This window comes from Peromyscus eremicus, chromosome 7 (assembly GCF_949786415.1).
Source record: "Peromyscus eremicus chromosome 7, PerEre_H2_v1, whole genome shotgun sequence".
Taxonomy (NCBI): Eukaryota; Metazoa; Chordata; class Mammalia; order Rodentia; family Cricetidae; genus Peromyscus; species Peromyscus eremicus.
This window is the reverse complement of record NC_081422.1, coordinates 31,004,929-31,025,653: the sequence shown is the minus strand read 5'-3', so window position 1 is coordinate 31,025,653 and position 20,725 is coordinate 31,004,929. Positions and strand designations below refer to the sequence as shown.

General features: G+C 42.7%; 1 protein-coding gene across 1 annotated transcript in view; it reads right to left on the bottom strand.

Moving 5' to 3' along the window:
• Cdon (cell adhesion associated, oncogene regulated) overlaps positions 1 to 15,539 on the bottom strand; it is a 92,807-nt gene extending 77,268 nt beyond the window's left edge. The window contains exon 1 of the mRNA XM_059267605.1: positions 15,448 to 15,539. The gene's annotated coding sequence lies outside the window, so the exon portion shown is untranslated. The remainder of the gene's footprint in view (positions 1 to 15,447) is intronic.
• Positions 15,540 to 20,725: the final 5,186 nt, after the last annotated feature.

Here is a 20,725-nt window from a genome sequence, read left to right as displayed (position 1 = left end):
CCATCAAAAGGCACTGAGGAAGAGACTCAACAATAAGGCACCTGAATCACTGGTCTACAAAAGAGTCACCAGGAGGCTAAGGAACCGCAGCGGATAAATGGACACCTCAACATTAGGATTGCGCCACAAGGCCTTGTAGCCACAGTGCAGGTGTGACTGTCTTTATGTAGAGATTTATGACAGAGATGTTCAGTACAGGCTAACTAGCAGGATTTTATCACACACGATGGCCAGGTTTCCGATAATAACGAACTGTAGTCCAAGTCACAAAGCAGCAAGATGTGGTAAGTCAAGGGCCTCTGGAGTAGTGATGCTAACCCCCAGGAGGAAGATGACTCAGCATGTAAAATTCCAACCACAATAAATCCTAAAATCATCGGGTCCATCTGTCTATTTCTTGCCAACACCTGCTTTTCAGTCTTGAATGTGGTAAATATCTACGGGAAATCAAGTACATTTATTAAACAATCTGCCACCTTGCCAACTTGACATACATCTACAAGAGAAGATTTAGTTATTTCCTGTAGGTTCAGGCAGTATCAATTTGATGATCTATTTACATAAACAAACTTCATCTTCATTAGTAGGTATGAAATTAGGATGTTAAAATGCTGTATTTAGATCAGAGTTAGAAAAGAAAGACTCAACTGTTTTGGTCAGTAGTTCTTGGTCAGTTTTTATGGCACATCCCCAGTGGTAACTGTAACTTATTGATGGAGGGGGGAAGGGCTACCACACACATCTTCACAAATTTGGGTTAAGAATGGTGTTAGGAGATGAAGCAAGAATTATATTTTCAAAAATGCAAGATGTGCATTCCCAGAGATTATAAACGCTAAAACAATCTTGTAAATGCTACCCAACTCCAAAGCCACAAGACCACCACCCTATGAAAACTCTATAAATGCAATACAGCCAAGCTTTATCCTCTCCTTTATAGGCCCCAAATGGGATATCTTAAAGCCTGTGCATTGGTAGAATTGTGGTACAATGTTTTCTCCAGAGTACAAGTTCAACACCACTACAAAAATTACTATGCTTCCCTGAAAGCCTGGATTCCTGTGTGTGGTGGGGATGGGGGATGGGGGATGGGGGGAGGGTCTTCCTTAGCTGGACCCAACTCTCTAGTCAGAGGAAGGCAGGTAGAACATTCGGCACATTCCAGTCACACGGTGTCAATGGGAATGAGACATGGAACCCAGAGGCCAGCACAGAATCCAACAGCTACACTCCATGGCCCAGATATGCTATTACAAAGGTCAAGTTGGTTTCTTGTAATTGGAAAGCAAAGAGTTGAAAATGCCTTAAAGCCAAACATTCCCAAATTGATTTAATTTTATTAGAAAATGAAGGGATTTTTTTTCTTTTTTAGGTTAATCCCATTACACTAAGGAATATATAATAGCAAAGCATGTTATGCTAGGAAGCAGGACCTCAAGTAAAAGACTGAAGCTACATAGAGTGCAGAACACAAGCCTACCCTACCATGTACAAGGCACCAGAAACAGTATAAAGTCACTAACCTGCAGACGAAAACTAAGACACTATTCTAAAAAACGTTTAACTGCCACCTACGAAATAGCAACCATATTAATACAAGTTACTAGAGATAAAATTATATCAGACAATTTATTCTTGGCAAATACAAATCAGAATTAGTATTCGTTCTTGTTCAGTTTTTTTCTTTTCAAGTTAAAAAAAATAATAAAACAAAAACCATAAAATCCTCACAGCCCAGCATCATCAATCATCAGGAGGGTCTGGTTCTGATATTATATGAGCTCTGTCAGCCTTAATCAAATTGCCTGCCAGATCGTAGATAAGTAATGACTTGCTTAGGTTAAGCCAGGCCAGAGTTTTCCTTCTGCAGTATATACATCTCCGGAGTGAAAATAAACAACCTCACACCTCTCTCTGGAAGTCGCACTGGGCTGTGATACAACTCAGCCTTTTCCAATAGATGAGAAGGGCAATTTCTAGCCCTAAGGATGTCTGCTTTTCCCTTCTTCTCAATCTGGCCACCAACCATTCGAAACCACGTCACTAAGCAGTTAATGAGTATTTTGATGATCTACCCCAAAATAACACAAATTAGACATGGTGAGATGCTTCAACACTGACTTTTGTCTTAGCCAGCATTACCATGATAGAAAACAAAACAGAAATTGTTAACAACTGGCCAAAGTAATGCTGAATTACTTAAAACCTACGAAGCTTGAAACCCCTCACATAACCAAGAAATGAAAAGCAAAATTTGGTCTCAATATCACCAGTCACATTTCAGATACAAGGAATACCAGAGAGTAACCCGTAAGATCAGAGACAGAACATAGCGATTTAGAGATTGCGTTTGTTCCATAACCAAAAACATAAAGGAAAAAAAAATGAACTTTACTTCTAAAATGTCCTCCTTGCTTTTGCTTTTACTCTAACTGGAAAAGCCTTTCAAGTTGCACATTCAGCCAAGATAACAGTGTAAAAGAGTGTCTAAGCGTCCAAGCATTTTCTCTGTTCCAAAGAAAAAGTTAGAAAGCCAGGATCCAGAAACTAGGCAAGGAAATGAAATATAAGACACCAGGGAGTCAATTTTAGCTTAGCAAAACTCATTTCAGTGTTTTCCATTAGGTCAATCAACTCTAGAATGTAGAAATTATGGTTTAGAACTATTAAAGACAAAAGAGAAGCACAGAATTTAACAATTTTTATCTATTACTAAGCACATACAAATTTGCACTTGCGACCTAAATTAAGTCTGAAAAGCTAGAAATTTCAAGTAACACTTTTCCAGCACTCAACAGGGAGATTTTGAAAGGCCACCTGACTTTGAACTAGATCAAAACCTTTGCATCTGATACCAGTGCTCATAGATGGCCTTCAGGACTCGTTGCTCACAAAAACCTTATCGTCTCAAGCATTTCTTAGAAGTAGAGAAGGAAAAAGAAAAGGACAGCTGTGAAATACTGTGTAAAGTAGAAAGGGCTCTGCAGAGGTTATTTAAGAAATGATCAGTATCAGAAACAAGGGGCAGGAGAAATGTATTCTATAAAAGGAATAAAAAGAACCAGAAAACAAGAGTTTGTACTTGCTCAGCAGGGGGACCGAGGACAGGGTGTCTGTAGCTCCTCCTCGGCCTGTCGGTCTGTGTGCATGCAATGCCCAGACTAGGTCAGGACTTCTCTTTCCCAATCTCCTGGAGGCACCATTCTCATAAGTCTGCAGGACACCCCAACAGACAAGAGCCTTCCTCTGCAAAAGCAATACTTCACTCTTTTGTCACATATTATTTATTGCTAGAGTCCCCAAGCGCACAGGCAGCATTCACTCTAGGTGAACTAACACACAAAAGACGCTAGTCTTTCTCAGTGAATGAGAAAGAACCTTTACAAGCAAATGGGGACCTTGTTTGCCTACTAAATGTTAAAGCACCCCCCTCCCCAGTCTCACCCTGAAAACTCACATTTCAACATGAAGAGAAAAAAGAACCGTATTTGTACAAATGAACAGCTCAAAACAGTTTCTCACTCTCAGTTGTTGAAGAACTGTAGAACTTTATATGTGGGACCTCCTGGTTTGATTCCATGCCTGCTAACGTCTCTAATTCCAACTAGTAAAATATGCTCTCCCTTCTCTCTCTCTCTCTCTCTCTCTCTCTCTCTCTCTCTCTCTCTCTCTCTCTCTCTCTCTGTGTGTGTGTGTGTGTGTGTGTGTGTGTGTGTGTGTGTGTGTACACATATACACAGCTGGTTAAGAAAATAAGAACCTAGATAAATGTTAAAGTCTTTGCTTATGGGGCTAGCCACCTCCTTATCCTTTCTCTAGTAATCTATTGTATATTCGGAAGAAAATCTCAAACTAAGAAGTACCACACTTAGAGGGCCCTTGAAATAATATTTATGATCATTTCCAAGAGTGAGGGAGAGCACATTTGTCTGGACTTCCCCAAAGTTCACATTTAGGAAACTTACTTTGGGAGCTAACTGAAAGATTCCTGTTAACGTTGGTAATATGCACATAGTCAAATCCCTGAGCTAAAATTTATGTGATGCCACAAAGGCCAGATAGCAAACCTCCACAAGCTGCATTGTGTTATTGAAAACCCCACTGCGGCTGCTGTCATAGCAACAAATGGGAAATTATTCTAAGACCTAACCACTATGACAATAGCTCTTTTTAAAATACATCCTCAAACACAAAAGGAATAACCAATCATGACAACTGTGTTTGCCAGCTTCATAGGAGACCAGGGGTAACAACCAGTCTTTGAATGACTCAAAATGAACTTCAGCTAGCCAGGAGAGGCAGGAAAAAGAACTTAGCTCAAACACATGATGAAATTTATATGAAAGTCCTAAAGACAATGATATTCAAAGCAAGACCAATAAAATTTATTTTAAGGGAGAAATCCAACTAAATTACAAAATAATTTAAAATATGGTAACTAGAGCTTGGAATCAGACCCAGGGAGAAAAAGGATCTGTTTATTTTTGTTATAACCTCAAAAGAGACTTGTGTTATCTTTTTAAAGTCCTATTTTTCAATAAATATAAATAAAGCTACACCAATTTAGAACTTAGAGCCAATCCAATCAGAATATAGCTTGAAAACACTAAGGGGATGTACACGTGTACAACAGAGTTAGAAAGACATTTAACCTATCCACACCATCTCAGCACAAATGTGTGTGCTTCTCAGTACAGAACAACGTGCATTTCCTTCTGCATGGGCATCCAAGGCTTAAAGGAAGACTCAACAACTACTCTAAAATGGAGTCCTAGAGCCCCCAGGAACCCCTGGAGAGAAGATGGGCGAAGTGCTGCAAGTCAGAGGCTAACCAGGTGGTACACAGCAAGACCCCGTCTGGACAATAGCACCAACAGTTGATCCAGTAGAGGGGTTTGTACCCAGGACTGAAGACCTGAGTTCAATCCTAGATCCCACAAGGTAGAAGACAATAGACTCCTGAGTTGCCTTCTGCCTCCATGCATGCCACAGACATAGCTCATACATACCTGACCACCACACACACACACACACACACACACACACACACACACACACACACACACACCCCAAATAAACATTCTGATACTAAAAAGAGTAAAATGGCAATCCTGCAGAAGGATGTACCTATGAGGTAAGTCATGGGCACAGCACAGTAGTAAGCCTTCAGTGTGGTTCCACCCGAATTTTTAAAGCTGTTAAGTACTTAGCATTTTCTTTTTGGAATTTCCTAGTCCCAAGGTCGACTGAAGCTAAAGGTGAGGCGCTACAAGGCCAACCACTGAAAACCATTTCCGTCCCGCACTCAGCCTTCACCATCACATCACCATCTCACACGTTCCCAAGCCCCCAGATACAGAATGTAAACCACGAGGAGGAAGCCCTTGTGTCAGTGAGGCTTTCTCAGGGCTACCCTCCTGCCCTCCAAGTCTCCAACATGACAGGAACTGGGTACTACTGACACACAGGTGAGGGATAAGTACTTCTGTTCAAGCTAAAACTGTTCACCCCTTGTTCTTTCTTACATGTGTGACTCACCATGTTGTTATTTGTTATACATACTCCCCAAGGCCAAAAGCAGGAAAAGCAGCCAAAAGAAATGGGCAGGGGAATGTCTCCTTCCCAGATCATGATGCCTTTTTTCTCTTTTTACTGGACTAAAAAGGGCTGCCAAGTTCTGATGTCACTACAATAATCTCATGGCCTGATAAGGTAGTATTTTATCCATTAAATATTCCTTTCCCTTGCCAATTTTACCTCCAGCCAGGCAATATGTACAATTACTCACTGAACAGATACAGAATTATTATAAAACAGAGACTACTAATTACAGTTATTCTGATACCACGAAAGCCCAGTAACTGTCAGAAATTTCCCTGGCAAAGAGACAGAAGCCAGGATGTATTTCCTGGTATTTACACACTCAAGGGAACCCCTGTAATAATAACCAGTTAACACACAAACAAGCAAAACATGACCTCAGCTCCCTAGGCACTAATGATGTTACACAGAACAAAAACAGATTTTAAATACATAAAATTGCTAAACTATTCAAAATACCTGACATGCATCAGAGTACCAAGAGTTGATATTCCACAGTTCTTAACATTTAGCTATATTTTGTTGTTTTTCTGAAACTCTCTTCCATCTTCATGATTAGGAGCTATGTGATTTTTCCCTGAACTTGGCACTGAAAATCTGATTTCACTTGATTCTTGTAAGAAAAACTGGGTTGAGATCACTCAAAGATCTAGAGGGAAGAGCCTAGTATCCCGCTACTCCTTGCGCTCTACCTAATCGCTCAACATTGTGTTCCTCACCACTAAGACAAAACACTTGAGAACACAAGGGAGAAAAAGATTCACTTTGGCACACTGACTTCAGACCATGGTGGCCAGCCCAGCCTCCACAGGCCTGAGGTGAGGCAGGACCTCATGACAGTAGACAGTCATGGCACAGGAGGCTGCTGACCTCCTAGCAGCCAGGAAGCAGGGAGAGAGAGAAAAGTAGATCCCAAGAATTCCATTCTTCAAAGGCATGTCCCAGCAAACCACTTTCCTCCAACTAGGCCCTGCCTCCTCATAGCCCAATCTGTAGGAACCCATTAACGAATTAACCCATTGATAAAGTTAGCTTCCTCGTGATCCAATCAAACCATCAACACATGAATTTAGGGTGGAGGGCACACTTTAGATCCCAACCATAACAAACAACATGTGGAAGCTTATTAGAAAGGGAAATTTTTGACTTCCAGCCATCCTACCAAACTACAATTTATACTTTAATATTCTCCCAAGTATTCAAATGTACATCAGGGTTTTCAAGGCATTTTAGTATTAGATGATCAGTAGGGTAAGAATGGGAGATGGTGGGGAGGACCTACATTGTCCTTAACAGTACAAGTCTGACAACGGTAGATATAATTATGACCTAAGTGTTAAGCAAGTCATGTTCCCAGCATGAAAGAGAAACACCAAGCTGGGAATGTAGCTCAGTTGGAAGAGTGCTTACCTAGTACACATATAGCCCTAAGTTCTATCCCTAGAACCCCATAACCCAGGCATAGTAGCACATACCTGGAATTCTACCACTTGAGAGGTAGAGACAAAAAAATCAGAAGTTTACGAGTCTGAAGCCACCCTAGGCCACAAGAGACCCTAGCTCATAAAAGGGAGTGGGGGGAGATGGGGAGAGCGAGACATTGAAGCATGGTGTATTCACAGAATGCAAATCTGGGGGTATGCAACTGATCTTGTGCACTCCCCGGAAAGATCCAGGCACTGGGGGCCCTAGCTCAGTGGTAGAACATTGGCTTAGTGTATCTGGGGCCCTAGGTTCAATCCCTAGTACAACAAACAAAATTTTCAGGGGCTGGAGAGATGGATCAGCCGTTAAGAGAACTCACAGTTACCTGTAACTGCAGCTGCAGGAGATCTGAGGTTTTCTTCTGTCCACTTGCACTCACATGCATAGACTCACTCATAATTAAAACAAAGGAAAACTTATAAAAATGCTGGAGACCTGAGGATTTTTATGGGGAGCAGGCACATGATCAGACTTAGGTTTGAGGAACATCATTACTCAGGCAAATGATGATGGTTTGGAAGACAGGAACATGGGAATGACCTAGTAGCTGTTTAGGAAAGGGTCACAGAGTTTATTTCTTTCGGGGTTTAATTTTTGGGAGAGTCCCCTCACTTTTTTATCCCCCACTCCCCCCCACCTCCGTCTTGAATTTTGAAAAGGAAGCTGGAGAGATAAGGCAACAGCCATAGAGAAAAGACAATGAGCAAGACCTGCTTCCAGGAGAGGGGGTTGGGCAGCTATGTGCAAACATAAATATGGACAGTAGGAACTTGGGCTGGAGATGGCTCAGCAGGTCAAAGGGCTGGCAACGGAAGCCTCATGACCAAAGTTCTGCCCCAGAATCCACAGCTGCACACATCATCACACACACACACACACACACACACACACACACACACACTCTCACTAATGATAATAAATTAAATTTAAACATGGTTAAAAACTAAATATACTTTCCTGTTTTGTAAGAGAGAAAAAATATTACTTTGATGATTCAAGATCACATAGTGCTGCCAACTACTCTAAACACCAATTATTAATAAAAAATGCCATTTTGTAGATAGGAGTTATGCACACAGCTAAAAGTGGATCCCAGACCAATCCCAATTAGTTTTGTTGTTAAGTCACTGGTGTTGGCTTTTTTTTCTCTGTCTTGAAATTGAAGTTTGAAAAAGTTTGGATGATGGGAAGACAATATGAATATTTGATACTCTTTACATTTAATTTGTAGGAGCGAATGAATATTAACTAGACTGACAGAAACACTATACTTACCAAGTAATCACTTCTGATACTGATAAATCCAACTGTTAGAAAACCCACTGTATCTCCATTTTGGTTTTGTTTTGTTTTTAAAGATGGGGTTTCACTATTGTAGCCTAGGCCAACTTACAGGTCCCTATTCTCCCTACAATAAAAATTGCAAAAAGACAGAAAGAATAACTGACATAATGGTTACTAATAAATTAAGAATCATACTTAAAATGCAAAGAGCAGGTCAAGTAGCAGTCTCCAATTTTAAGACAGGGTTAGTTTGGGAAAATGTATTTATTTGGAAATAGGACATATTTTCTTCCTTTAGAATTATGCTATGATGGGTATGTGGCTGAACTACAGCATGAAAATCTATTTCATGGAACCTTGGCATTTCCACAAAGGCCCTCAGAGGTCAATGGTCCAGTCTCTCACCCACATATGAAATTCTTTACACATCATCCTTGGCAAACACCATTAGAATAGTCCAGAAGGACTCACGGCCTTCCAAATAGCATGCATAACCTTGCATGAGGTGGATCCATTTATGGGACAGGTCTTTCATTTGGAATATAATCTGCATCTACAAGTGCCCCTACAGAAAAAAAAAGATGCAGGCTGGAGAGACCGCTCAGGAGTAAGAACACTTGCTCCTGCAGAGGACCTGGGTCTGTCCCAGCACCCACATGGTGGTTCACAACCACTGGTGAGGCCAGTTCAAAGATCTGATCACCTCTTCTAAGAGCACACACATATATGCAAGCAGAACACTCATACCCCAAAAATAAATCTAAAACATAATTTTAAAAAAATGAGTCACAAATGGCCACTGCATCTGTCCCCACGTCTAATGACATATTGGCCATAACAGGCTCCTTGGGAGTCGGGGGGACCCTTTCCTACCCATGACTGTCTGTGAAAAATGACCTGTGTCAAGAAGCTATGAATAGAAAGATTTAATAAACTCACAAATGCTGAAAAATACAATGTCTCCTGAGGAAAAAACAATGGCTAATGGCCAAGCAAAACATCCAGAAAACCTTCAGTCAACATTTCTAATAGCACAGTACAAGCTATTCATCTCAACTATAGTTTCTACAAGTTTTGAAAAAGAAAAACTTCATATCCATCGCTATTACTTTTTTTTTTGTTTTACTGCTTGTGAGATAAATTTCATTCCCCATATTAAGGAATTTCAAAAAGCACAAACAGAGCTTCTCAATGTACGGCGATTGTTCAGACAGTGGCTAAAACTCTCCACAACAGAAGTGTGTGGCCTTGTTCTTCAAAGTCTTCCCAGACCATAACATCTTAGCTCTATGCTCTTCAATTTTTGATAGGCTTTTTTAAAATCAAAAAAACATTATCTGCACAAAAACACATGTGTGTGTATATATAAGCATTCTGCAATTACATTTTCAACTCAAAAAACAGGACACTATAGATGAGCTGGTGGTTATTTCTGCCAAATTCTAAGTATTGATCAGGGTGCTTAGCCCTGAACATGAAGATAATACACTATCTCACATACTCCTTTCTCTCTATCTTGAAGCCCTTTCCTTTACCTCCTAAAAAACGAACAGAAAATAATTGTATTATCAGAGGATTCATAAGGAATTGGAAAGAAGCTAAATGAATTACCTCCAATTCAGTTTTACATTAAAAAAATGACATCATAGTTATTTTTTCTAAAATAGCCACTGGGAGTTGGTTTTCTAAAAATTCATGAAGAAATGTTATTTTTCTTTTTTCTGCCAATGACCATATACCCCAAGAGGCAATAAAATAAATTTCAAAACACACAAAAGACTCTGTACCGACTTTAAAAGCATGACTAAGCACTGCACACAATAGCATGGACAAACTGCACAGGCCTAAGGAGTTGAGCAGGAATGCCGCCACTGTATGACTCTTTCTCCAAGTTCAAGAACAGGGGCAAGTATCCTATGGCAAGACTGAGTTGCTGTCTGCAGGGAGAGAGGAAAGCTGAGGAAGAGCACCAAGGAGCCTTCCCAGGCAAAGGAAATGCAACTGGACGAGCTAATGATTGCACAGGTGAGTGCTTACCTAACGTTCATTTGCTGCTCACTGCCACCAGGGGTGGACCCTTGTGCATACCTTTAACTATATTGGAAAAGGCTCCACACATTGTTTCCAAATGTTTTCTAAGTTTCAACTGGAAATTTAAGAAAATTTTAACAGATCAAGTTGTAGCAATTACATGGGACACATTGTTACAAACTTCCAAGACTTCCTCCTTATTTAGAACTTGAAAGGAATCGCTTTTAAGCCAAAGTAACACACTAACAGGCACAGGAGGAATCAATAAAAATAACAGCAGCTAACATTTATAGAAGTTTTACTATCTGCCAAATGTTTTACTTTCATTAACTCATTTAATCCCACAGTGGGGAGATATCCTATCCATTTAATCCCCATTTTACAGATAAAGGATCCAAGGCAAGGTCAAGATCATTGTTCAAACTCACATAAACAATAAGAGCAGCTGAAAAGCAAATTCTATGTCAACCTCTTAATTCAATTTCTATTACAGTAACATAAAAATAAAAGTCAACACACAGCTTCAAGCAAGGAAACATGAACAGAATATGCAAGGCAAGTTCAATAATGGAAGCAGCATACACTTTTTTTTCTCTATTAAAAGGCACAGCCTTGGCATCCAAGAATTGAAGTTCCTACTCATATTCCAACTCACATACAGCAGAACAAAATGTTATATAAAGGTTTTTTGTTTGTTTGTTTTTAATTATCTCTGGCCATCAAAAGATATTACACAGAAACTAAACTGTTAATTCAGACAGAAGCTGGCTTCAGAGTTTAATCTACTTCTTAGAAGACATGCCCTGGGTGAAGGAGGAAAATAAGTAAACATATTCTCAAAGGGGGTTCTTTATATTCTAAACATGTATTGTGAGAACCTGGCACAGTACTACATGGGGATGGGGAAGAAAGAACTGCACTATCTACATGATTTTAGCTAACATTAAAATATATTACAGCAGCCATCAAACATCCCGCTGCATTCTACGCGAGCTGAAAACCGCTCACATTGTGATTCACATTCTCAGAAGATGAAAATCAATTAGCAATACCACCCACAAACCCCAACCCGTCCTCTGTGAAAAGTATGCAAGAACTGAACTGGGCTAGTACTCTGAAAAAAAAAAAAAAAAAAAAAAAAAAAAAAGGTTTTCAAACTATACAGAGGGCAGAGCAAGAAGGAGCAGAAGAAGACACACACCAATGCTTCTCCACAAATCTGCTCCAGAAATTGTGCAGAATGTTTTTGCAAATTATATTTTCATTTACTTGGGGCCGCTGGCAAGTCTGCAGAGCAACGGCTCGAAATACTAGAGAGCCAACAGAATTCCTTAAAACGCTAACAGAAAAGAGAGAGGAGAAAATGAATTTAAATTCTATAATAAGAAGAAACATAACAAGATCAGATGGAAACAAAGATACAAACTAAAATATGCCTATTCAAGCAAGCATTTCATTTTTGCACAGGCAATCGACATGCCATAAAAGCCCGACTTTGCTCTCAAGTTTTAAGTCATTACACAACATACCAGCCCTCACAGGCAAGAGCACACTGTAATACAATTTCACATATTTATCCAAAGATCATTCAAAGAAAACTTACCAAGGCTGCAAACGTGTATATGCTTGTGTTCAGAGGGAGAGCAGAGCAGCTCTCTGTACTTACACTAGGGTTCGCTTCAGTGCTAAAAGCACATCACCACAGCCCTGCCTATATTAAGTCCCCACTAGCTGTCCGCCTTTGGGTTGGGCTTTTCTCTTACAAGATAAGCTGTTAAGTCATGCCTTGATTTTAGATCTACTAACATATGGAGCCTTCTAATGCAGCCTGCTCTCCGCCCCCTCCACTCCCCCTCCCCATCACTACTCAGCTCTACTCCCTCTCCACACATACACATACACACATACAAAAAAGGCACTGCAGGGCAGAAATTCCTCAGGTGCTCGCTAATGGAATTCCCAGGGTCTAGGAGCCGCTTCGGGGATCAAGAGATCTCACAGCCCCTGCTGGGGTAAGGAGCAGCGAGTCTGTTCCATTTAATCAAATACAGAATGAATTTTCAGCTCTATTCACTAGCTTGTCTCCAGGGCTCTCAAAAGGCACCAGGCATCTAGAATCACACACATGTGGCTCTTTTAGGCAAGTATAATTAGTTTGATTTTAAAAAGCCACATTAATAATATCACCTCAGGACCATTATTCAGGGGCCAGATGACAATGATACTGTATGTTTTAAGCCTGACAATGGAGGGAAAGTGCACAAACAATGAGAGAAAACTTGAAGGGTTTTTTTTTAAAGGAGAAAAAAAAACAACACAGCTTTTCATTTCAATGTAACCCAGTATTTTAAAAGTGACAAGTATATTATTGTATACTACCCCTTAATTTTAACAATAAACAAATACACCCCTCCCTTCCTGCACATAGCGGGTGCATGCCACCTACACAATACAAATTTATCACATGGAGTGTTTGGATACAATGTAAAAGTATAAATAAAAACAATGTAACATTTTCTAATTCAATCTAGGTGAGTAAAAATCTCATGGGGGGAAAAAAGCGCCAGTCAAAAATAAACAAACAAAACAGCACAATGTTGAAGAAGAAGAAAAGAAGAAGAAGGAGGAGGAGAAAGAGAAGGAGAAGGAGGAGGAGGAGAAGGAGAGGAAGAAGAAGAAGAAGAAGAAGAAGAAGAAGAAGAAGAAGAAGAAGAAGAAGAAGAAGAAGAAGAAGAAGAAGAAACTCCTTCACCGCAGTACAGTTAGCAACCAGACTCAGGATTCCTATTTTAATTAGTTTGTATTAAGATCATTAAGCTAAAGAAAGCCTACCTGTAGACAATTCATCTACACGTCTAATGTACTGTCCTAGCTACAATTCTACACAGTGGAGATGCTGATCACATGATGTTAACTAATAACACACATTAAAACAACAAATTTTCCAAGTCATTATCTTTTATAATCTTGATTCTACAAAGATAATGGTTAATTCCTGAAATCACTTCCCTAGTATTTTACTTAGAAACATTCATCAAGTTTTTGTCTATATGTTCACAAAAGAAACATCTCCAGAGAAGAAAAATCCTACTGTCATTAAAGAAAGAAACGAAGGAAGAAAGAGAGAGACAAAACAGAGAGAGAGAGAAAAAGAAACTGTCTAGCGAACCTTGAGAGTATGCACACACAGGAAAAATAAGAGGAAATTATAAGAAGCAGTTATTAAATTTTACCTGACTTTGTGGAGCACCACCCTATGACACAAGTTCCTATCCCTGGGCACTCCTCTATATATGCCTTGATGACGGGGGAGGGTCCTATCTTAAAGTGAAGTTAACGCCTTCCACAAAAACGTCAAGCCACCTGCAAACCCTGCCAGAAGAAAGGGAGATGCAGGAAGCAGCCTACACAAGTTGGACTAGTGTACATCAGGTCCTCAGATTCTTCATACTTCTGCTTGAAAGTCAGTGCTGTTTAAGTGCTTTGCAGGGCAGAGGCTGATGAGAACCACAGCAGTCAATCAAAGCATCCCAAGTGAGTTACTACACAAACAATAGCACAGCACCTCTAGTGACTGATTTTGTTAGGTGATTAAACCGTTCAAAGAAAGACTTCCCAAATACTGTACCCGAGTTTTTGCAAGAAAGTTAAACAATATACATTTGTGTGTTTTATGGAAATATAAACGTTTCTCCTTTACACACTGCCAAACATACACCCAAGGCACGTCTTTACAAAATGAAACAGGTTTTCTCCATCCTTCTCATATAACTTAAAGCATGTAGCAATTTATTTCAACATGTGCATAACAGAGGCTACAGTATTCGGTGCCTCTGAGTTTCTAAGAATTCTTTCCAGTTCAACACTAATTAAAATTCCCAGAAAATGTCTGAATGTTTTCTCTTGTCTTATCCTAAAAGTTAAACTAGCCATATCCCACATTTTCATCTATAAGTAAACTGGAAAGGAGGAGTTATAAAAATGTAACAGAATGTCTAGAATTACATTAAAAATAAGGCACCTCTTCTCCAGCCCCCTACCCACCTCCTCCTGGCAGACAGTCCTTGAGCTATGCCAAACGTTCAGTGGGAATCCGAGGGGTATGCTATCAGTGAGGCATGGACTCTGAATTAAGTCACTTAGCCTTTCATCATTCCTAGCATTGGCCTGAGACCAAATCTCACGTTACCTTTTAGTCCAACCTCCTGTTTCCCAAGGTGTCTGATGAAGGACACAAAGGCTAGCTTTCTGTTAATGAGGTTCCCTAAATTCGACAGCCCAACTGGGGAGCAGTCTGCCCTTAAAACACCTGCCACCCTCTGTGGTCCCCGTGAGGAAAGGCAGGCATTCTGTGGCGAGTTCCTTTCTCGAGGGCCTTCCACCTGATTTGGTGGGGTTAGGGAGAACAATGAAGCGAAGGGCAAGGGAGTCTATCTATCCCCCTCGGTGATTTATTACTGAAATTCCTAAAAGTGGAGAGAAAGCAACAAAGGTCTGAAGCTGCAGGCTGAAATAAATAGCGATGTATTTAAAGTATTTAGTAAATGATAATGCGAGCCACAGAAAGCTTTACAGAAGAGAAGGAAAAAATACACTCCCTGGGGCTGGGAAGTCACTGAGTCTGTGAAGGCAGAGAAAGATACATTGTGCAGGAAATTTCTCTTGCTTCTCCCTACACATAAATCACTGTCTCTGCTCGGCACTCTGCGGGGATGGAGAGGGGAGACAGAGACGGCTCCCCTGGGGAAAGCGCCGGCGCCCTCAGCTACGCTGCACCCCACCTGCCCTGGCAGATCTCCGAAGAAGACCTCAGCGTGTCACTGACACCTCACCCCGCCTCCTCCTGCGAGGTGGCTCCAAGCGCCCTAGGACGCGGCGGTGAGCCGGTTGCCGGGCATCCCTCAGCTACCCCTCCACCTCAAACCCTCTGCATCTTGAGGGCAAGCTGGCCGCCGCTTCCCCAGGACCTCCCGCTCCCGAGCCGTGCGGCTCCGAGCCCGCGACCCCGGGGCCACCCTCGGGGACCCTGCCGCGGGACCCCCGCACCTCTCCGCGGGGCTGGCTAAGCCCCCAGACCTCCTGCGCGGCAGCCGGCTCCGAGAGCCACCCCCAGGTCATCCCCCCGCGCGCTGGCGGCGGCGGCGGCTGCGATCCGAACGGGCCCCTCCATGCACCGGGCAGGGCGGCCGGAGGGCGCGGCGCCTCGCACGCGGGGCGGGGGCGCTGGGGCGGCGCGAGGTCCCCGTCTCGTACCGAGCCGCGCGAGCCGGGCACCCGGGCTCCGGGAGGGGAGCTGGGGGGCGGAGTCCCGGGGCGCGCCCCCGCGGCCGCGCTCCTCCCCGCGGAGCGCGCGGACGCCCGGCACCAGAGCCGAGGGAGGAGGGCACCGGCGGAGACGGAGGCGGGCCGCAGAGGCCGGGACTCCCCGGCCCGCGCCCCGCCGCGGGGTGCGCGCGCAGCCTGCCAGATCAGCGGCGGGCAGGGCCGTACCACTCCTCCGAGGGGGGACGCTCCGCGCTCGGGCGCCTGCGCGCCACCTGTCCGCCCGCTCGGCACCGACACCCCCGCGGGCAAGTGCGGCTGAAGCCTCGGGTGCTGCAGACCCGGTGAGGACGAGCTGTCTGGGCGAGACACGGAGGCGCCCGTCAGGTCTACACTCACTCTCCCCTCACCTTCGCTCGCCCGGGAGAGGCGGCATTCCTAGCCGGTGCACCCCACTGCACGTTCCCGGTTCCCGCCCAGGCCCCGCCCCGCCCGCCTACCTTTGGAGGAGCCACCTAGTTTTGCTCTTCCCTGGTGACCCTGCGATTTTAAACAACTCCCTAGATTTAGTTCCTTAGGTAGCTCCCTTTGATTCCCCAGCTCACCCACTCCGACTTCACTGGGGCAGGTGACAGAATTCTGAGAGATCGGAAAAGGCTCAGTGTCGCCTGGTGCAAGCATCTTGCCTTTTGGCCCTGCAAACTCCTAACTCACATCTTGGACCTGCCGCCAAATTATTTGAGCTCAATGAATATTGGTTGTTCAAAGAGAAAAAGGGGAGAAACAATTCCTATTTCGGAGGTGGTTGTAAAAAGCGTAATTATGATATTCTGTGAGAAGTGCCTGCCACTCGCTGGGTATCCTGGGATTGTAACTTTTAATGATAATAATAATTATTATTATTGTTTTAACCCCGTGGCCATTACTATTAGTTTAACTTCAAAAAGAGTTTTAATAATAATGACACTTGGTGGTCACAGCTACTCTGTACTGAGCTTCAAAAGAATACACCCTATCTTTTTGCTTTAGCTGGGGTGCAGTCTTTCTGAATGCCTTGGAAAGAAAATAAGTGTAAGAAAGAAAAACAGCTTTAAATCTGCCTTGCCCTCCTTTGTTCCGTATTTTTAAGTTATTCAGGCATGATATAGAAAAAAAATTTTTTTGCTGGGCAGTGATGGCACACGCCTTTAATCCCAGCACTCGGGAGGCAGAGGCAGACGGATCTCTCCAAGTTTGAGGCCAGCCTGGGCTACAGAGCGAGTTCCAGGATAGGCTCCAAAAGCTACACAGAGAAACCCTGTCTCGAGAAACTGAAAGAAAGAAAGAGAGAGAGAGAGAGAGAGAGAGAGAGAGAGAGAGAGAGAGAAAAGAAAAAAGAAAAAAATATTTTTATTCAGCAAAGACACCTTCCTATAGAAAAGATAAGATTTAATTGAAATAAATGTAGTGCACATAGAGTAGAAGTCTAGTGGTGTTCTAAAGAATACATCCCCTGGACACCAGCTCCACTACAAACATTTCCAGCTTCTTCCTTGGGGACCCAGCTGACTTTGAGCACCTCCCACCCCTAAATCTAACAGAGCTATTCAAATATCACTATGCCTATACTCAGAATCAAACCTGAGAAACTTGTAGGTCAGATTCCTTCTCCACTGCCCATTTATAAATTGAACAAGTCATCTCAGACGCAAAATGGTTTTTCATTAATGAAACATTTGTTCATTGTATATGTCAAAATCATTAAGAACTTACTCCATGCCACCAGCAGACACAGGAGTACATAGAAAAATATTACATACCTCAAGCTTCAGAGAACTCACAATTGTACCAGTCTTTTTCTTTTTCTTTGGGGCCACCAGCCAGCTCCCAAATCATGACATGGAGATTTATTGTTTTTGTTTGCTTTTACTCTTTTTGGGGGACCCCACCACCCAGCTCCCAAATAAAGCACACACAGAGACTTAGTCTTACCAATGCCTGGCCTTTGCTTGGATTATTTTCTAACCAGCTGTTCTTAACTTAAATTATGCCGTCTTCCTTTTGCCTCTGGGCTTTTCCCATTCTCGTACTTCTGTAAATCTTACTCTTACTCCATAGCTTGCTGTGTAGCTGGGTGGCTGGCCCTTGGAGTCCTCCTCCTTCTCTGGCTACATCTCTCCTCACTCCTCCATCTCTTTTCTTCTCCTCCTCCTCCCAGGTTTCTCCTTCTATTTATCCTCTCTGCCTGCCAGCCCCACCTATCCTTTCTCCTGCCTTGCTGTTGGCCATTCAGTTCTTTATTAGACCAGTCAGTTGTTTCAGACAAAGTAACACAGCTTCACAGAGTTAAACAAATGCAACATAAACAAAAGTAACACACCTTAAAATAATATTCTACAACAACTTATTAGTTTTGGATGCTCTTAGGCTCATTTCTGGCTAGCTCTTTTAAATTAACCTGTTTCTCTTGATCTACCTTTTGCCTCAGGGCTTTTTGACTTTTCTTTCCTTCTGTTTGTCTTTCACTGCTTCTCATGTCTTGCTGGCTGGCGGCTGCTTGGCTTCTTGCCCTGGACATGTCCCTCTCTTTCTCCCTCATTCTCCTCTTCTCTCATTCTCCATAAGCCTAGATTTCTCCTCCTACTTATTCTCTCTGCCAGGCAGCCTCTCCTGCCTAGCTATTGGCCATTCAGCTTTTTATTAAACCAATCAGGCAAGGTGAAACAAATGCAACACATCTTTACATGCTTAAACAGATACAGCATAAACAAGTGTGATACGTCTTTACATAGTTAAAGTAATATTCCACAGCACACAATCTCAGATACAGACAAGTACACTGGACATCTTCCATGCCATGAACTGTGGCACATAAGGGCAGGGTCGCCAACTCTGTCCAGAGTTTGGCTCTTTCCAAAACATGATTCCCAAAAGAAGTGACTCTTGGACCTAGGCTTAAAGGAGAGAAGGAATTGGCCAGTTAAAAGTGATAAAGAGTACAAAGATGGTCTGGGCAGGGAGCACAGTGTTACAGGTGTGAAGGCAATACATACATACATACATACATACATACATGCATATATACATACATACATACATACATACATACATCTCAAAGGAAGTTGACGCTCTCTTTTGTAGCTATAGTGTAAGGAAGCAGGTGGGAATGAGCTACTGCAGGCAGTACAGAAAGCAGCCCCAGTCAGGCCACAGAAGCCCGTGTGGACTATATGAAGGACACGCCTTCCAGGCATTGGGGGACCAGTGCAGGGTTTGGAGTGGGAGGGAGATGTAATATGAGTGTATTTAGAGCAATCATCTAGTGCCAATACAAGAATAGGTTTGGGGCTGGAGAGATGGCTCAGAGGTTAAGAGCACTGACTGCTCTTCCAGAGGTCCTGAGTTCAATTCCCAGCAACCACATGGTGGCTCACAACCATCTGTAATGAGATCTGGTGCCCTCTTCTGGCCTGCAGTCATACATGCTGTATACATAATAAATAAATAAATCTTTAAAAAAAAAAAAAGAAAGAAAGAAAGAAAGAGAGAAAGAAAGAAAGAAAGAAAGAAAAGGTTTGAGGGAGTTTGGAAGCTTCCTACTGTGGTATGAGTGTACCCGCAAGGTTCTATGTTGTGAGGTATCAGAATGAATATTTATTATAGCTGGTATTTACAGGTGGCGTCTTTGGGGAGTGGTTAGGATCGGATACTATCCTGGTGACTATGAAAAAAGGGAGGGACACCAGAAAGAAAGGTGCATATGCATTCCTGTCTTTGACTACACAGTGACTTGTGTCACCTCAGGACCCCACCTGATGAAGCCCTTAAACCAGTGGTTCTCAACCTTCCTAGCTGTGACAAGTCCGTTAGTACAATTCCTCGTGTTGTGGTGACCCCCAAACCATAAAATGATTCCATGGCTGCTTCATAACTGTAATTTCACTACTGTTACAAATTGCAGTATAAATATCTGTGTTTTCAATGGTCTTAGGTGACCCCTGGGAAAGGGTCATTTGACCCCCAAAGGGGTTGTGACCCACAGGTTGAGAACTGCTGCCTTAGACCTCACACTCCAGAACCATGAGCCAAAAGACCCAGTCTATGGCTCTTTGTCATTAGCAATAAACACAAAGATGAACTACTCTGCCACTTTAGAACTAGCCAGGAAGTCCAAATCAGAAGCAGCAGGCTTGTAGACATAGCCTCGATCCACTCTGCCAGCTAGGCCACATGTCCCAGTGGATTCCTCAACCTCCCCAAAACAGTGCTGTCAAGTTCAAGACCTTGTGGGACACATTTAACATTCAAATCATAGCACTGTGGAGCCCCCAAGCACAAGTTTCTACTGGGTAGATAAAGCCAAGCTGGAGGTAAATTTGAAAGTGATGAGTACATGTTAGTCAGCTTTTCACTATTATAAAAATAAATATCAACTTTTAAAATGGGGAAGTTTATTTGGTTCACAGGATGGTTTGAATGAGAAGGGCCCCCATAGGCTCTTATGTTTGAATACTTGGTTCCCAGTTGGTAGAACTGTTTGGGAAGGATTAGGAGGCGTGGCCCTGTTGGAAGAGGCATGTCACTGGGCTTTGAGGTTATAGAAAGTGCCTCTTGTCTGTGGATCAAGATGAGATCTTTCAGCTGTTGGTGCTGCCGTGCCTTTGCTCTGCTGTCACAGACTCTAAACCAGTGGTTCTCAACCCGTGGGTGGCGACCCCTTTGGGGGTCACATATCAGATATCCTGCATATCAGATACTCACATTACAATGCATAACAGAATCAAAATTACAGTCATAAAGCAGCAACAAAACAATTTTACCATTGGGGGGTCACCACAACATGAGGACCTGTATGAAAGGGTCACCGTATTAGGAAGGTTGAGAACCACTGCTCTCAACCTTTGACACCATACGCCCAGTTAAACGCTTTACTTCTTTAAGTTGCCTAGGCCATGGTGTTTTGTCATAGCAATAGTGAAGTTACTACGGCAGGAGGTCACAACCCGTAATTGACTGTCATCACTGGACTTGTGCCAAGGCAGCACGCTTCATGGGCCAAGATGCAAAAGAGGAAAGAGAAGGC